Genomic DNA, 15,186 nt, shown 5'->3' on the forward strand with positions numbered 1-15,186 from the left:
CCATGTCTCCAGCTGCATATGTAACATATGATGACCTTATCTGGCATCAATAAATTTCAGCTCTTGAAGGATGGCTGGGAAGTTAACAGCAGAAACTACTCTTTCAGAGTTCTAGCATTTTATTCAGATCACTCAAGATTTGCATGTTCAAATCTATCAATAACTTTAGTTTTAAGGGGTACAAGGTATTTTCTAAGCTCTGCAGGTGGTTTGTACTTGAAGTACACAGACATAGATGCAAGAAAAATACCCATTCATATAAAATAAAAAGAATATTACACACAGAGAAAAAGAGAGAGAGGAGAGAGAGAGAGAGAGAGAGAGAGAGAGAGAGAGAGAGAGAGAGAAAATAAGAGAGAGACAGAGATAGACAGAAAGAGACAGAGAGAGGTATTTTTCTGGGCCAAAAGATAATTCCTAGTTTCTCAAATATATTTTCTCATGCTCACTATACTTTGCCTAAAATCATATAACAATTTATACAATGTGATAATCTTATATATTTGAAATTTTGCTCATTATTGGATAGTAAATTGTGTAAAAATGCTGTGGTACCTGATAAATGACTACTGGTGATTCCACATAATTAAGGGATCAATTATAAGAAGCTTGATATTTTCAAACTGCAGTCTTAGCATTGTACAACAGATAAAAGAGTATGGCTGTTCTCTGAGAGGATCCACCAGGATCTGACTAAGACAGATGCAGACACTCACAGCCAACCACCAGACTGATACAAGGGATCCCAGTGGAAGAGTTAGGGGAAGGACTGAAGGAATTGAAGGCAATTTTAACCCCATGGGAAGAACAATAATATCAACTAACCTGACCCCCCAGAGCTCCCAGGGACTAAACTACAAAGCAAAGAGTATACATAGATGACTTCATGTCTCCACCTACATATGTAGCAGAGGACTGCCTTATCTGGTATCAGTGGGAGGGAAGGTCCTAGGTTCTGTGGAGGCTTGATGCCCCAGCATAGGAGGATGTTACAGGGGTGAGTCAAGAGTGGATAGGTGCTGGGGGAACCCCTGTTAGAGTCAAAAGGGAAGGGGAGTGGGCTGGCGTGTTTGCAGAGGGGAGACAAAGAGGGGGACAACATTTGAAATGTAAATAAATAAAATACCCAATTAACAAATAAAAGATCAATTAAAGTTGTAAGGGATTAACAAAACAAAAAAGAATATGCCAAGGTATAAGACAAAAGACAAGATTTATGGGCTCCAGGGCTCATGTTGTACATGGCCGAGGCTTTCTCTTACAAAGGCAGGATAAAAAGACACTAAAACCAAGCTTGATCTTGGTGATGAGAACAAAGGAGCAAAATATTGGAAAGCATATTTATAGAAATGTAAATACACTTACTCCCAATAGCATTGGGTATTTAGAATAGGATGTAAAGACAGCCACAATGGAGAAGAACAAGTAAGAGATGACAAAAGTGCACACTGGGATAAGCACAGTTTGGATGGCTCTGTTTTCAAGTGAAGCATTTAGAACGTGCTGAGAACTATGGATATGCTTGACTTGTCTCTTGTTTGTAGAGGATACTCATCATGTAGACACTTGAACAGTCCATAAGACCCAGACACAAGACACCAGAGAAAGATAGTAAAAACATATCGAGTGTAGTTCCCACATTTCCACGAGTAAACCATGAGCAGTACTTGTAATTCATTCGGTTAGTCACATTTTTGTTGTATCTGGGACCTGACACTCTTACTGGAGTCATGATACTTAGAAAGAGATGAACAAGCCAGCCTTCTGAGCAGAAGGGTCCAACATACTTGGTGGCTCTGTGTTTAAGCATTATCCACCTGTAGTTACTGGGGCTGATTGTGATTAATTGGAAGCAACTCGGTATGCACGTTGCATAAAGTGACATTCCCCTGGTTATTTGATAAATATAGTTGATTAACTTACATTCAATATCATTCAGGAAATCTTAAATCCATAATCTGACAGTGTCTCTGGAATGCCTTTTGAGATGATGGACAAACAGTTGGCAAAAGTCAAGTACTCTCTATAACCAGGTCTTTGGGCATTAAGGGCTTTCCAGTAGATATCAAAATGCTGTTCATTGGAGGCTTCTTTCAGGCAAGAGAAACATTAACTTTGCTTCTTTGAAAATCATTCATTTCAAATCTTTGAAAATCCATTCCATGGCAGCCTTGAAAGTTGGTGGTTCTTCATAGGACACTGTGGCATCACCTTTAGACTTTCCTGTATCCTTATCCAGGTAGATATGGAACATGGGTTGTCCAGTTTTCTCGTTCATTTTGATAATCCCACACTGCTTAAAAACAGCTGCCATATCATTCAGAGTCTCATTGTCATTACTGGTCATTTAATTCTTGTACATTAATTGCACTGTTGTCAGAGTCTTCATTAGGTTCCATAGGAAGGCCTAGGTCAGGATCTGGTCCTACATTCATGGGTCCAACAGACTTATTGAAGCTACTTCCATCTTCAGCTCTGCTTATTCCATCGTGTCCTCCTCCCTACCCACCTCTGCTCATGCCTTCATGATCAAGTCCCCCTCTTACCCTCCCCCTGTTATCAGGGCCACTTAAGCTCTGGTTCTCTCATGGTTCACAAAATTCTCTAGACTTCTGTCCATAAACACTCATGCTACTGGGGTGGTGCAGTCAGAATTAACACTGCTGCCCATTGCTGCTACTTTGTTTGCTATATTGACTTGGAGCCTGGCTATAGGATCCAGTCTGAGTGGGGATAACTAATGGGAGTCTGCTGCCTGTGACTGCTTTGTTGGCCATAGCTACTCTTCTGTCCATAGCTGTTCTGCTTTCCATAGGTGTTCTGCTGAAATTAACTGCTCTGATTATAGTTACTTGGCTGTGAAGAGAAGTAGCTGGTCGGACCATGTGATGGAGGTGCAGTGACTGGCTGCCTGGGGTAGCTCTCAGGGATAACTTTAGTTACTCTGTCCATAGCCTAAGCTGGGATGATAATAACACCCCTGTGCTAGATTGAGATTGACTAGTCTCTCTGTGCTTGTTAACATCCTGTGGTCTTGTAGGTGTAGTGGCTGCTGGCTGCTGGACATAGGCTGGGTAGGAAGGCTGGGTGCAATATGCAGATGGAGCTGCATAAAAAGCCTACATTTTGGTGATTGTATGAGTGGTAGAATCATAAGACCCAGTGCCATATCCTTCGACAGGCTGGCTGTATGCCGGGGCTCAGTTGGAATGGTATCACCGGTGGGAAGCTGTTGATAAGAAGTTGCATATTCAGTCTGCCCATAGGTGGCAGTGGTCTGAGCTTGGATATAGCAGACATCAGTAGGCTGTTCAAAGGTCTCATAGCTTTGTTGCCCATATGCCTGGGTTGTCTGTGCATATCCTTGAGTTGGCTGGGCTGTATAGGCATTGTAGCCTCGCTGGACTGCAGTGTGGCTACAGGTACTGTAATCTGTGAAAGCAGTTTTTTTTTTCTTTCCTCCCTGTTCTCTCAATGTTCACCTCCCTCACAGATTCCCCCATAGTTGTGAAGTTTTAAAAACAGAGGAAAAATGTGTTCTCCAAATGTTATGATACACTGGTTGAGAGGCACTGCCTTTCAGAAAGTCTCATGCTACAAATCAGGCCAGGAGTCAACTGTAGGGTTCCTCAGAGGCCCCAACAATAATGAATGACTTAACTCTTCTAAATGGGCATAGCATTAATGTACTCTTTAAACTATTTCATCTACAGATAAATGTGACACTAGCAACTCTTCAGAAAAATTTCTTTGTGCTGTGAAGGTGGCTATGAAACTAAGCAAACTGTAGAGAATGAATGTCTCTGTCATGCCCAGTCATAAATGTGATATCTATATCATTCCCTACACCAAGGGTTCAAGTAACATCATGGTAATAGAAGGGAAAAATTCAAAGAGACAGATGTGAACGATTCCTTTCATGGATCTTTCCAAACTAAAAAGGTAGGTATTATTGTTTAAAAACTATTATTCCTAACCTCTATATTCCCTGCAAAACAGGGTTTCTCTGTGTAGCCTTGCATGACCTGGAAATTGGTGTGTTGACAGGACTGGTTTCTACTCAGAGATCTTTCTGCCACTAACTCCTCTGCAAGGATTTTTTTTATTAGATATTTTATTTACACTTCAGATGCCATCCCCTTTCCCCATTCCCCCCCTTAGAAAACCCCTATCCCATGCCCTCTTTTCCTTTTTGCATTTATACATTTTTTAAAAAATGTTAATCATAGGCTTTATAAGTTTGGTATTGTTCAATCAGAGGTGTAACCCACTACCCAACCTAGATATATCAACTATCTTTGACTGGTGGAGATACATAAACATCTGCCTCCCTGTCTCCCTGCTCTTTCTCTCTTTCATCACCTAGCTTCTCCTCTCCTTCTTCTTCTCCTCTTCTTACTCCTTTTCTTCCTCTCAGTACTCCTCCCACCTTAGCTCCTCCTACATATCACCCTTCCTGTTAAAGTGAAACTTTTCTCACAAAATACAATTAGAGCATAATTGTGCCAATTTGTACCAGTGAGGTACAAGATAGTCCTAATAACCAGTCCATCCTTTTGTTGACTAACCAGCACCTCTGTCATCTATCCTAACTAAAACATTTAGTTCTGAACCTGGCTTTAGGATGAATGTCAGCTGAGGACCATCCACTCAAATCTTTTCTCTCAAGGTAAATAGCTATAAGTTTTCAACCCTGTCAGAAACCCAGAATGACTGAGTTAACTATAATTGTGGGAAGCACAAAGCATAGCTTCTAAAACTTAGCCAGTTTATAGAGACCTCTGAACACCTGGACACTCCCTCTACTTCAGAACGTTGGAGCATCTGTTCTTCTGCCTTCTGGCCCAAGATCATCTGACAGACCTTAGTGCTGCAGAATTATTAAGGGCTGATTACTCTGTCTAGGCAGATATAATCAGTCGACTATTCTGCAAGTGTGTCCTTTTCTGGACAGTAATTTGTCTGTAGAAGGAAAGAGGCAATTCTTGTCTAGTGGCTGTCTCACCACAACTGGAGTAACACCAAGGATGGTAAATTTCTTCTTAGAATTCAATATAGGAAGCTGTCAGGAGCAGACAGGTCTCTAATGAAAATGAAGATTAATACAGAAATGTTTGTCATGTCAATTCTAAGGATTTCTGATGTTTTGAAAACCAACTATCCATGTAAGGTAATCTGGACTGTTGCCTGTTAACTCCACTCAGCTATTTCTAAATAAAACATAGAGAACACCCTTATAATAAACTCCAAGTCATGAATTTGCTATAGTCCCTTAACTCACAGGCTGACCATCTCAAATCAGTTAAAAAATTTAAAGAAGGACTGGGTCTAAGCCTTGTGTTCCTAAATGTGTTATACTGGTACAATGCCTATGAGAGTAACAATATTCATCTCACTCTTATATCACTAAGAAGCTCATGCCAATGAAAACCTTAAAATTTGTAATCAAAGTAAATTGGTGCCATTTAAGAATTTATATCTTCATCTTGATACTAATTATACAGATTTCTACTAATAGGTTATGGCTATGCAATAAATCCTAGCTAATCCTCTCTATTCCCACAAAACCACTACTTTTCCCTAGAAAGACAGCCCAACATTTACTATCTTAGTCCTCAAGTCCAGGGAATAGGGGCACTGACTCTTCATTAGCTTCTTCAAGCTGATTATGGGCATTGAGATATTAGAAGAGGAATGGGGGGGAAGAGCAAATTGACAAGCCTCTGATACTGTGCCTTCACTGCATCCAGATGGAATTCCCGGACCTCAGAGGTTTGAGCAGGTCTGCCCAGCTTGCTTGTTGAGTAGATACACCAAGGCTGATCATTCTGCAATATACAATTCTCAAAACAAATTTTAGTATCAAGATAGTTTTTTTTTTTTAAAGAGGACTGACATTTTATTAAGAATGTTGGTTCTAACAGCTTTTCTTTTTTTCCCCTCTTTATTGGATATATTTACATTTCAAATTTTATCCCCTTACCGCATTTCCCCCACCACCCAGGAACCCCTTATCCCATCCCCCCTCCTCCTGCTTCTATGAGGGTGTTTACCCACCTACCCACCAGCCCCCCTCCCCACCCTCAGATTCCCCAGCCCCCTCAGTGCTCAGCCTTCAAGGTACCAATGATCTTGTCTCCCACCTATGCCCAACAAGGCCATCCTCCCCTACATATACAGCTGGAGTCATGTGTCTCTCCATATGTGCTCCTAGGCTGGTGGTTTAGACCCTGGGGAGCTCTGGCTGGTTGGTATTGTTGCTCTCCTCATGGGGCCACCAGCCCTTAAGGCTCCTTCAGTTTACTCTCTAACTCCTCCATTGGGAACCTTTGATCAGTTTAATGGATAGCTGCTAGTATCTGTCTCTGGGTATGTCAGACTCTGGGGGACCTCTAAGGAGACAGCATTATCAGGCTGCTGTCAGCTTTCCCATCCTGACCTCCCTATCAGCGTCTATTTTTGGTGACTGCCCATGAAATGAATACCCAGGTGGAATGGTCTCCATACAACCTCTCCTTAGATTCTGTCCCACACTTTTTCTCCATATTTGCTCCCTTGGGTATTTAGTTACTCCTTCTAAGAAAGACCTAGGCATCCTCACTTGTTCTTTCTTCTTCATGAGCTTCGTGTCATCTGGTAGTTGAATCTTTGTTGTTTCAAATTTTTGGGCTAATCTCCTCTTATCAGTGAGTAAATACCATGTGTGTTCTTTTGTGATTGGGTTACCTCACTCAGGATGATATTTTCTAGTTCCATCCATTTACCTAAGAATTACTCGAATTCATTATTTTTAATAGCTGAGTAATATTCCATTGTGTAAATGTACCACATCTTTTGTATCTATTCCTCTGTTGAAGGGCATCTGGATTCTTTCCAGCTTCTGGCTATTATAAATAAGGCTGCTATGAACATAGTGGAGCATATGTCTTTGTTATTTGTTGGGGCATTTTCTGGGTATATGACCAGGAGTGGTATAGCTGGGTCCTCAGGTAGTGCTATGTCCATTTTTCTGAGGAACCGCCAGACTGGCTTCCAGAGTGGTTGTACCAGCTTGCAACCCCACCAACAATGAAGAAGTGTTCCTCTTTCTTCACATCCTCGCCAGCATCTACTATCACCTGAGTTTTTGATCTTAGCCATTCTGACTGGTGTGAGGTGGCATCTCAGTGTTGTTTTGATTTGCATTTCCCTGATGACTAAGGATGTTGAGCATTTCTTAAGGTGCTTCTCGGCCATTCGAGTTTCCTCAGTTGAGAATTCTTTGTTTAGCTCTGTACCCCATTTTTTAATGGGGTTATTTTGTTGTTTGGCATCTAATTTCTTGAGTTCTTTGTAAATATTTGATATTAGCCCCCTATCGGATGTAGGATTGGTAATGATCTTTTCCCAATCTGTTGGTTGCCGTTTTTTCTTGTTGACAGTGTCCTTTGCCTTACAGAAGCTTTGCAATTTGATGAGGTCCCATTTGTCGATTCTTGATCTTAGAGCATAAGCCATTGATGTTCTGTTAAGGAACTTTTCCCCTGTGCCTAGGTATTCAAGGGTCTTCCCCAACTTCTCTTCTAATAGTTTCAGTGTATCTGGCTTTATGTGAAGGTCCTTTATCCACTTGGAGTTGAGCTTTGTGCAGGGGGATAAGAATGGATTAATTTGCATTCTTCTACATGTTGATCTCCAGTTGAGCCAGCAACACTTGTTGAAAATGCTGTCCTTTTTCCACTGGATGGATTTAGCTCCCTTGTCAAAGATAAAGTGACCGTAGGTGTGAGGGTTCATTTCTGGGTCTTCAAATCTATTCCATTGATCATCCTGTCTGTCTCTGTACCAATACCATGCAGTTTTTATCACTACTGCTCTGTAGTACAGTTTGAGGTCTGGAATGGTGATTTCCCCAGAAGTTCTTTTATTGTTGAGAATACTTCTTGCTATCCTAGGTTTTTTTTTTTATTCCAAATGAATTTGTAAATTGCTCTTTCTATCTCTATGAAGAATTGATTTGGAATTTTGATGGGGATTGCATTGAATCTCTAGATTGCTTTTGGCAGGATAGCCATTTTTTTACTAAGTTAATCCTGCCAATCCAGGAGCATTCGAGATCTTTCCATCTTCTGAGATCTTCTTCAATTTCTTTCTTCAGAGACTTGAAGTTCTTGTCATACAGATCTTTCACTTGCTTTGTTAGATTCACTCCAAGATATTTTATTTTATTTGTGGCTATTCTGAAGGGTGTCATTTCCCTAATTTCCTTCTCAGCCTGTTTATCTTTTGAATAGAGGAAGGCTACTGATTTGTTTGAGTTGATTTTATATCCAGCACGTTGCTAAAGTTGTTTATCAGGTTTAGGAGTTCTCTGGTGGAAGTTTTAAGTTCACTTAAGTATACTCTATCATATCATCTGCAAATAGTGAAATTTTGACTTCTTCCTTTCCTATCTGTATCCCTTTGACTACCTTTTGTTGTCTAATTGCTCTAGCTAGGACTTCCAGTACTATATTGAATAGGTAAGGTTAGAGTGGGCAGCCTTGTCTAGTACCTGATCTTAGTGGGATTGCTTCAAGTTTCTCTCCATTTAGTTTGATGTTGGCTACTGGCTGCTGTATATTGCTTTTACTATGTTTAGGTATGGGCCTTGAATTCCTGATCTTTCCAAGACTTTTAACATGAAGGGATGTTGAATTTTGTCAAATGCTTTCTCAGCATCTAGTGAGATGACCATGTGTTTTTTTTCTTTGGGTTTATTTATGTAGTGGATTACACTGATGGATTTCCGAATATTGAACCATCCCTGCATTCCTGGGATAAAGCCTACTTGATCTTGATGGATAATCGTTTTGATGTGTTGTTGGATTCGGTTTTCGAGAATTTTATTGAGTATTTTTGCATCAATATTCATAAGAGAGTTTGGTCTGTAGTTCTTTTTCTTTGTTGGGTCTTTCTGTGGTTTAGGTATGAGTGTAATGGTAGCTTCATAGAAGTAATTGGGTAGTGTTCCTTCTGTTTCTATTCGATGGAATAGCTTGGAGAGGATTGGTATTAGGTCTTCCTTGAAGGTCTGAAAGAATTCTGCACTGAAACCATCTGGCCCCGGACAGTTTTTGGTGGGAAGATTTTTAATGACTGTGTCTATTTCTTTAGGCGTTATGAGACTGTTTAGATGGTTTATCTGCTCCTCCTTTAACTTTGGTACCTGGTATATATCTAGAAAATTGTCCATTTCATCAAGATTTTCCAATTTTGTTGAGTATAGGCCTTTGTAGTCGGATCTGATGATTTCTTTAATTTCCTCTGTTTCTGTTGTTATGTCTCCCTTTTCATTTCTGATTTTATTAATTTGAATGCTGTCTCTGTGCCCTTTGGTTAGTCTGGCTAAGGGTTTGTCTATCTTGTTGATTTTGTCAAAGAAGCAGCTCCTGGTTTTGTTGATATTTTGTATAGTTCTTTTTGTTTCAATGTGGTTGATTTCAGCCCTGAGTTTGATTATTTCCTGCTGTCTACTCCTCTTGGGTATACTAGCTTCTTTTTGTTCTAACACTTTCAGGTTTGCTGTCAAGTTGTTAATGTATGCTCTTTCCAATTTCTTTTTGTGAGCACTTAGAGCTATGATTTTTCCTCTTAGTATTGCTTTCAGTGAGTCCCACAAGTTTTGATATGATGTGTCCTCATTTTCATTTAACTCTAAAAAGTCTTTAATTTCTTTCTTTATTTCTTCCTTGACCAAGTTATCATTGAGTAGAGCATTGTTCAGTTTACAAGTATATGTGGGCTTTCTGTTGTTTTTGTCCATGTCAAAGACAAGTTTTAGTCCATGGTGGTCTGATAAGGTACTAGGGATTATTTCAATCTTTTTGTATCTGTTGAGGCCTGTTTTGTGACCAATTATAAGGTCTATTTTGGAGAATGTACCATGAGGTGCTGAGAAGAAGGTATATTCTTTTGTTTTAGGATGAAATGTTCTATAGATGTCAGTTAAGTCCAACTGGTTCATAACTTCTGTTAGTTTCATTGTGTCTCGGTTTAGTTTCTGTTTCCATGATCTGTCCGTAGCTGAGAGTGAGATGTTGAAATCTCCCACTATTATTGTGTAGGGTGCAATGTATGCTTTAAGCTTTAGTTTCTTTTATGTATGTGGGTGCCCTTGCATTTGTGACATAGATGCTGAGAATTGCGAGTTCCTCATGGTAGATTTTTCCTCTGATGAATATGAAGTGTCCTTCTTTATCTTTTTTGATTACTTCTGGTTGAAAACTGATTTTATTTGATATTAGATTCGCTACTCCAGCTTGTTTCTTGGGGCCATTTGCTTGGAAGATTGTTTTCCAACCTTTTACTCTGAGGTAGTGTCTGTCTTTTCCACAGAGGTGTGTTTCCTGAATGCAGCAAAATGTTGGGTCCTGTTTATATATCCAGTCTGATAGTCTATGTCTTTTTACTGGAGAATTGAGTCCATTGATATTAAGAGATATTAAGGAAAAATGAGTGTTGTTTCCTGTTATTTTTGTTATTGGCAGTGGAGATATGTTTGTGTAGCTACCTTCTTTTACAGTTTTTGGAAGATTACTTTCCTGCTTTTTCTAGGTTGTAGTTTTCTTCCTTGTGATGGAGTTTTCCACCAATTATCCTTTGAAGTGCTGGATTTGTGTTGAGATACTGTGTAAATTTGGATTTGTCATGGAATATTTTGGTTTCTCCATCAATAATGATTGACAGTTTTGCTGGCTATAGTAGTCTGGTCTGGCATTTGTGTTCTTTTAGGGTCTGTATGATATCGGTCCAGGATCTTCTGGCTTTTATGGTCTCTGGTGAGAAGTTTGGTGTAATTCTTATAGGTCTGCCTTTATATGTTACTTTGCCTTTTTCCCTTACTGCTTTTAGTATTTTTTCTTTGTTTTGTACATTTGATGTTTTGAAAGTATTTCTTTCTGGCGGGAAGTATTTCTTTTCTGGTCTAAACTATTTGGAGTTCTGTAAGCTTCTTGTATATTTATGGACATCTCTTTCTTTAGGTTAGGGAAGTTTTCCTCTATTGAGGATATTTACTGGTCCTTTAAGTTGGGAATCTTTTCCCTCATCTATACCTATTATCCTTAGGTTTGGCCTTCTCATTGTGTCTTGGATTTCTTGTATATTTTGGGTTAGTAGCTTTTTGTATTTTGCATTTTTTGACAATTGTGTCAATATTTTCCATGGCATCTTCTGCACATGAGATTCTCTCTTCCATCTCTTGTATTCTGTTGGTAATACTTGTGTCTGTGACTCCTCATCTTTTTTTTTTTTTTTTTTTTGGTTTTTTTTTTTTTTTTTTTTTTTTTTTTTTTTTTTTTTTTGTTTTCTATCTCCAGGGTATTCTCCCTTTGTGATTTCTTTATTGTTTCTACTTCCATTTTTAGATCCTGCATGGTTTTGTTTAATTCCTTCTCCCGTTTGGTTGCATTTTCTTGCAATTCCTTAAGGGATTTTTGTGTTTCCTCTTTAAGAGTTTCTATCTGTCTACCAGTGTTCTCTTAAGTTCTTTGAGAGTGTTATTTATGTCTTTCTTAAAGTCCTCCATCATCATCATGAGAAGTGATTTTAGTTCTGAATCCTGCTTTTCTGGTGTGATGGGGTGTTCAGGGCTTGCTTTGATGGGGGAACTGGGTTCTGATGATGCCATGTAACTTTGGTTTCTGTTGCTTATGTTCTTGTGCTTGCCTTTTGCCTTCTGGTTAATTCTAGTGCTACCTGTACTTCTGTTTCTGATTGAAGCCTGCCTTTCCTGTTATCTTGCTTGTGTCTGATCTTCTAGGGGTCCAGATGTCTCTGTGATTTTTTCCAGCTGCACTGATTACAGTGGTACCTCTAGGATGCCTCAGGATATGGTGCCTCCAAGGTGGCAGTCCAGCTAGGTGTCTGCTGTTCTGGGTGCAGTGTCTCCTCTTGGATATCTCAGGATATGTTGTCTAATGCTCTGAGTTCAGTTGTTCCTCTGTGGCTCTGGGTTGAGTGGACCTTCCAGTATGTCTCAGGCGGAATCTGGGGTCCACACAACAGCAGACCTGGCAGAGGTCTGGTCCAGGCCTCAGATCCAGTAGATGGGCAGAAGGGGGGGTGCTAGCCAGCAGGGGCGGGAGTGGGAGGTATCTGCTGGAATCTGAGCACTCACAGCACCCAGCTATGGGCTCAGGGCAGTATGTGGGTTTTCCTACCTAACTCTGGCTGTGGGATCCCTGGAGCCTCCAGAATGTCTCTGGCAGGGTCAGGGGTCCACACACCAACAGGCCGGGCAGAGGTCTTGTCCAGGCCTCAGATCCGGAAGAGGGGCGAGGGGCAGAAGGGGAGTGCTAGCCGATCCTCTGCTAGGATTAAAGGCCTGTTCCAACACAGTCTATCTAAAATCTTGTTACTCTTTTTATTATTAATTAATTTATTTATTTATATTCCAGCCATTTAAAACCTTCTGTCTCAACCTCTTGAACAGTGGTTCTCAACATTCAAATTAGTGCTGTGGTGTCCCTCAACCTGAATGACAGTTTTGTTGCTACTTCATAAATGTTGCAGCCTGAGCTGCTCCATACTTGGGGGCCAGAAATGTTGAGAACTGCACTACCCCACGTTTGGGGGCCAAAATGTCTTGGACCATTCTGTCAATGTTGGGACCCGCACTGCCAAAAACCTTGGGGGCTAAGTTGTTAGAGTCCACACTACCCCAAGCTGCTCCAGCCTTCGGGTCGGGGTTCAGCAAGAGAGAGAGTGAGGATGGACTCGAAGACTGGAGACCAGACAGAGTGTGATTCAATCCCATTTATTCTTTAGTCTCTCTTCTTCTCTCCAAGTCCCAAGTCTTGAGTTCCTAGTCCCTAGTTCCTAGTTCTTAGTGCCTCCAAGTTCCAAGTTCTTCTTATAAGTGCTAAGTGCCTAATGTCTAATTCCAAGCTCTTCCTCCAAGTGCCAAGACTCAAGTGCCTAATTTCTACTCCAAGTTGTTCTCTAAGTTGTACTCTTTAAAATAATTCCTAGTTCCAAGTTGTACTGAACTCTTCTGTCTGCCTCTTGCCTTTTATATGTCTCATTTCTAAGCCACACTTCTAAGTCATGCCCTTAGGCCTTGTCTCTAAATCTGATCTCTAAGCCAAGCCTTTAAGTCTGGGCTCTAAATCACAGCTTTAAGTCTCAAACAGCCAAGGGAAGTTCCTGGGTATCTAAAACAAGATGTTATCAGAGTGTGCTCAGCTATTGTAGGCTATTGTAATCAAATCTCTTATCAGGGTATATGGCTCAAGATGGCTGCAAGGATGATATCCATCTTCTGTCGGCTCCCCACACTTCATAATTGCAATTGTGCAAGTTTTATCAAACACAATGTAAATATCTGACATTTAACCCTATGAACATGTCATCTAGTTACAATGCGGTTTCATCACACAGGTTCAGAAGCCTGCTGTTGAAAGTTGGCCACAGAGTCAAAGATCTGTTCTTTCCCCTGTCCCTGTCCTTGCCCCTGCTTCTGCCTTTGCCTATATACACTGCTGGGATTAAAGGATTGTATCTCCATTTCCTGAGGTTTGTGTGGGTTGGTTTTTTTGTTTGTTTTCCTTTGTTTTGTTTTGTTTTTTGTTTTTTGGTGGTGGATGTGGTGTTTGTTTGTTTGTTATTTGTCCTTCGGAAAGGTATCATATGAGCTGTGTTGGCATCGTAAACTTCCAGTACCAGGAAATGATTGAACTTCTAACATTCCTGCTGACAGATTCCATGTGCAAGTACTGGAGGAATGCTCCCTGATATCTACAATCACACTATTATCAGCTTAATTCTACCTCCAATGCTTACCTGTTCAGGGCTTAAACACTAACCTTAGAATGGAACTTTATTTGTAAAAGGCACCGAAGCCAATCTACAATTCTGTAGTAATGTAAAGGGTATAATCTCAAAAGATAAAAGGCTAAAATATGTCCGGCCCTGGAAAGATGTCTTGGTTCTTGGGTGGGTATGGGTCTTTGGACCCCGACTCCCCATGGGAGAAATGGCAGGCATTCAGCCATGCTCCCAGAATCCAGGCTGCTACATGGGGTCCACATCTCTCATTAACCTGTGCCTTACAGGCATGTTTGGCTCAGTAGCACCAACCAGAGAAGATTTTTTGTCACCATCTATGGCTATAGATGGAGGGAGTGACTAACAGGCCTCATCCTGGAGATGTCCATAGTCATGAGTTATCTAAAGGCCTGGGGTATAGCTCAATTAAGTTCGATTTCTTTCCTCCTCCCTATTTAAGCCAGCTCCCTGTGGCTTTTATGGAGGCGGGCACACCATCCACATTTGCCATGAACATTAAAGCTTTGAACTCTTGGACTCCACGTGTCTTCTGGGGCCTTTCACCAAGTTTCCAGCCTTTGAAACCAGACTTTCTAGTATCTATTGGGACCCAAAGTCTTCCCGACTTCCCGACACAACCTCTACTCCCTCACCAAGGCTGTGTGTACGTGGGACACAATGGCATGGAAATCCCATCCGGGATCCTGCTGCAGTCCACCACAGAACTTGTTCCCACAAAATTATATCCCAAACTACAATTCAAGAAGAGTTAATGTTGAAACAATGAGAACCTAAATCACCCAATATCACTAGGACAAGAAAGACCACAGACCATGCCATATCCAAAGGGGTTAGAGAACAAAATAATGGGGACTGTGTCCACAAACGGTTTGTTAAAAATAAAATCCTCTGTGAGTAAATGCATAACTTGTATTGGCATTCAGGCCACCTGAGGAAATTCTATACAATCAAAACTGAAGCCTTCTGATTGGCTGCTGAAAGGTTGCACCAGGTATATCAAGGCAAAGTCATAATGCATCCTCAACGTTTCTACCTGATATGGGAACTTAGTTGACTCAGAAAAATCATAAACACATACTCAGATCCCAACAACTCAGTGAGCCTACATTTGCTGTCTTCGAATCTGCACAGAATCCTGTTTCTCTACATGACTCTTATTCCACTTAACATTCTTGATATATTATTTTTCTGGAAGTTATTCATGGAAAAAGACTTGCTTTTGTCAGCTATTTTTTGTCATGTGAGGCAAGCTTCCATAAAACCTGCTCCACGACCCAAGTGACTAATAGTGGTAATTCTTCCCGTGATGGTGGTATGTGGATGATTGCTCTTGAAACCAGAGCTATGCAGTGTTGAGGGAACCATAATGGAATGGGT

The 15,186-nt window shown here is 40.6% G+C and overlaps 1 pseudogene; it reads right to left on the reverse strand.

Annotated features, from left to right (window-relative positions):
• Window positions 1–1,230: 1,230 nt before the first annotated feature.
• Window positions 1,231–14,827, reverse strand: LOC143440554 (RNA-binding protein EWS-like; annotated as a pseudogene).
• Window positions 14,828–15,186: the final 359 nt, after the last annotated feature.

This window comes from Arvicanthis niloticus, chromosome 30 (assembly GCF_011762505.2).
Source record: "Arvicanthis niloticus isolate mArvNil1 chromosome 30, mArvNil1.pat.X, whole genome shotgun sequence".
NCBI classification, from domain to species: domain Eukaryota; kingdom Metazoa; phylum Chordata; class Mammalia; order Rodentia; family Muridae; genus Arvicanthis; species Arvicanthis niloticus.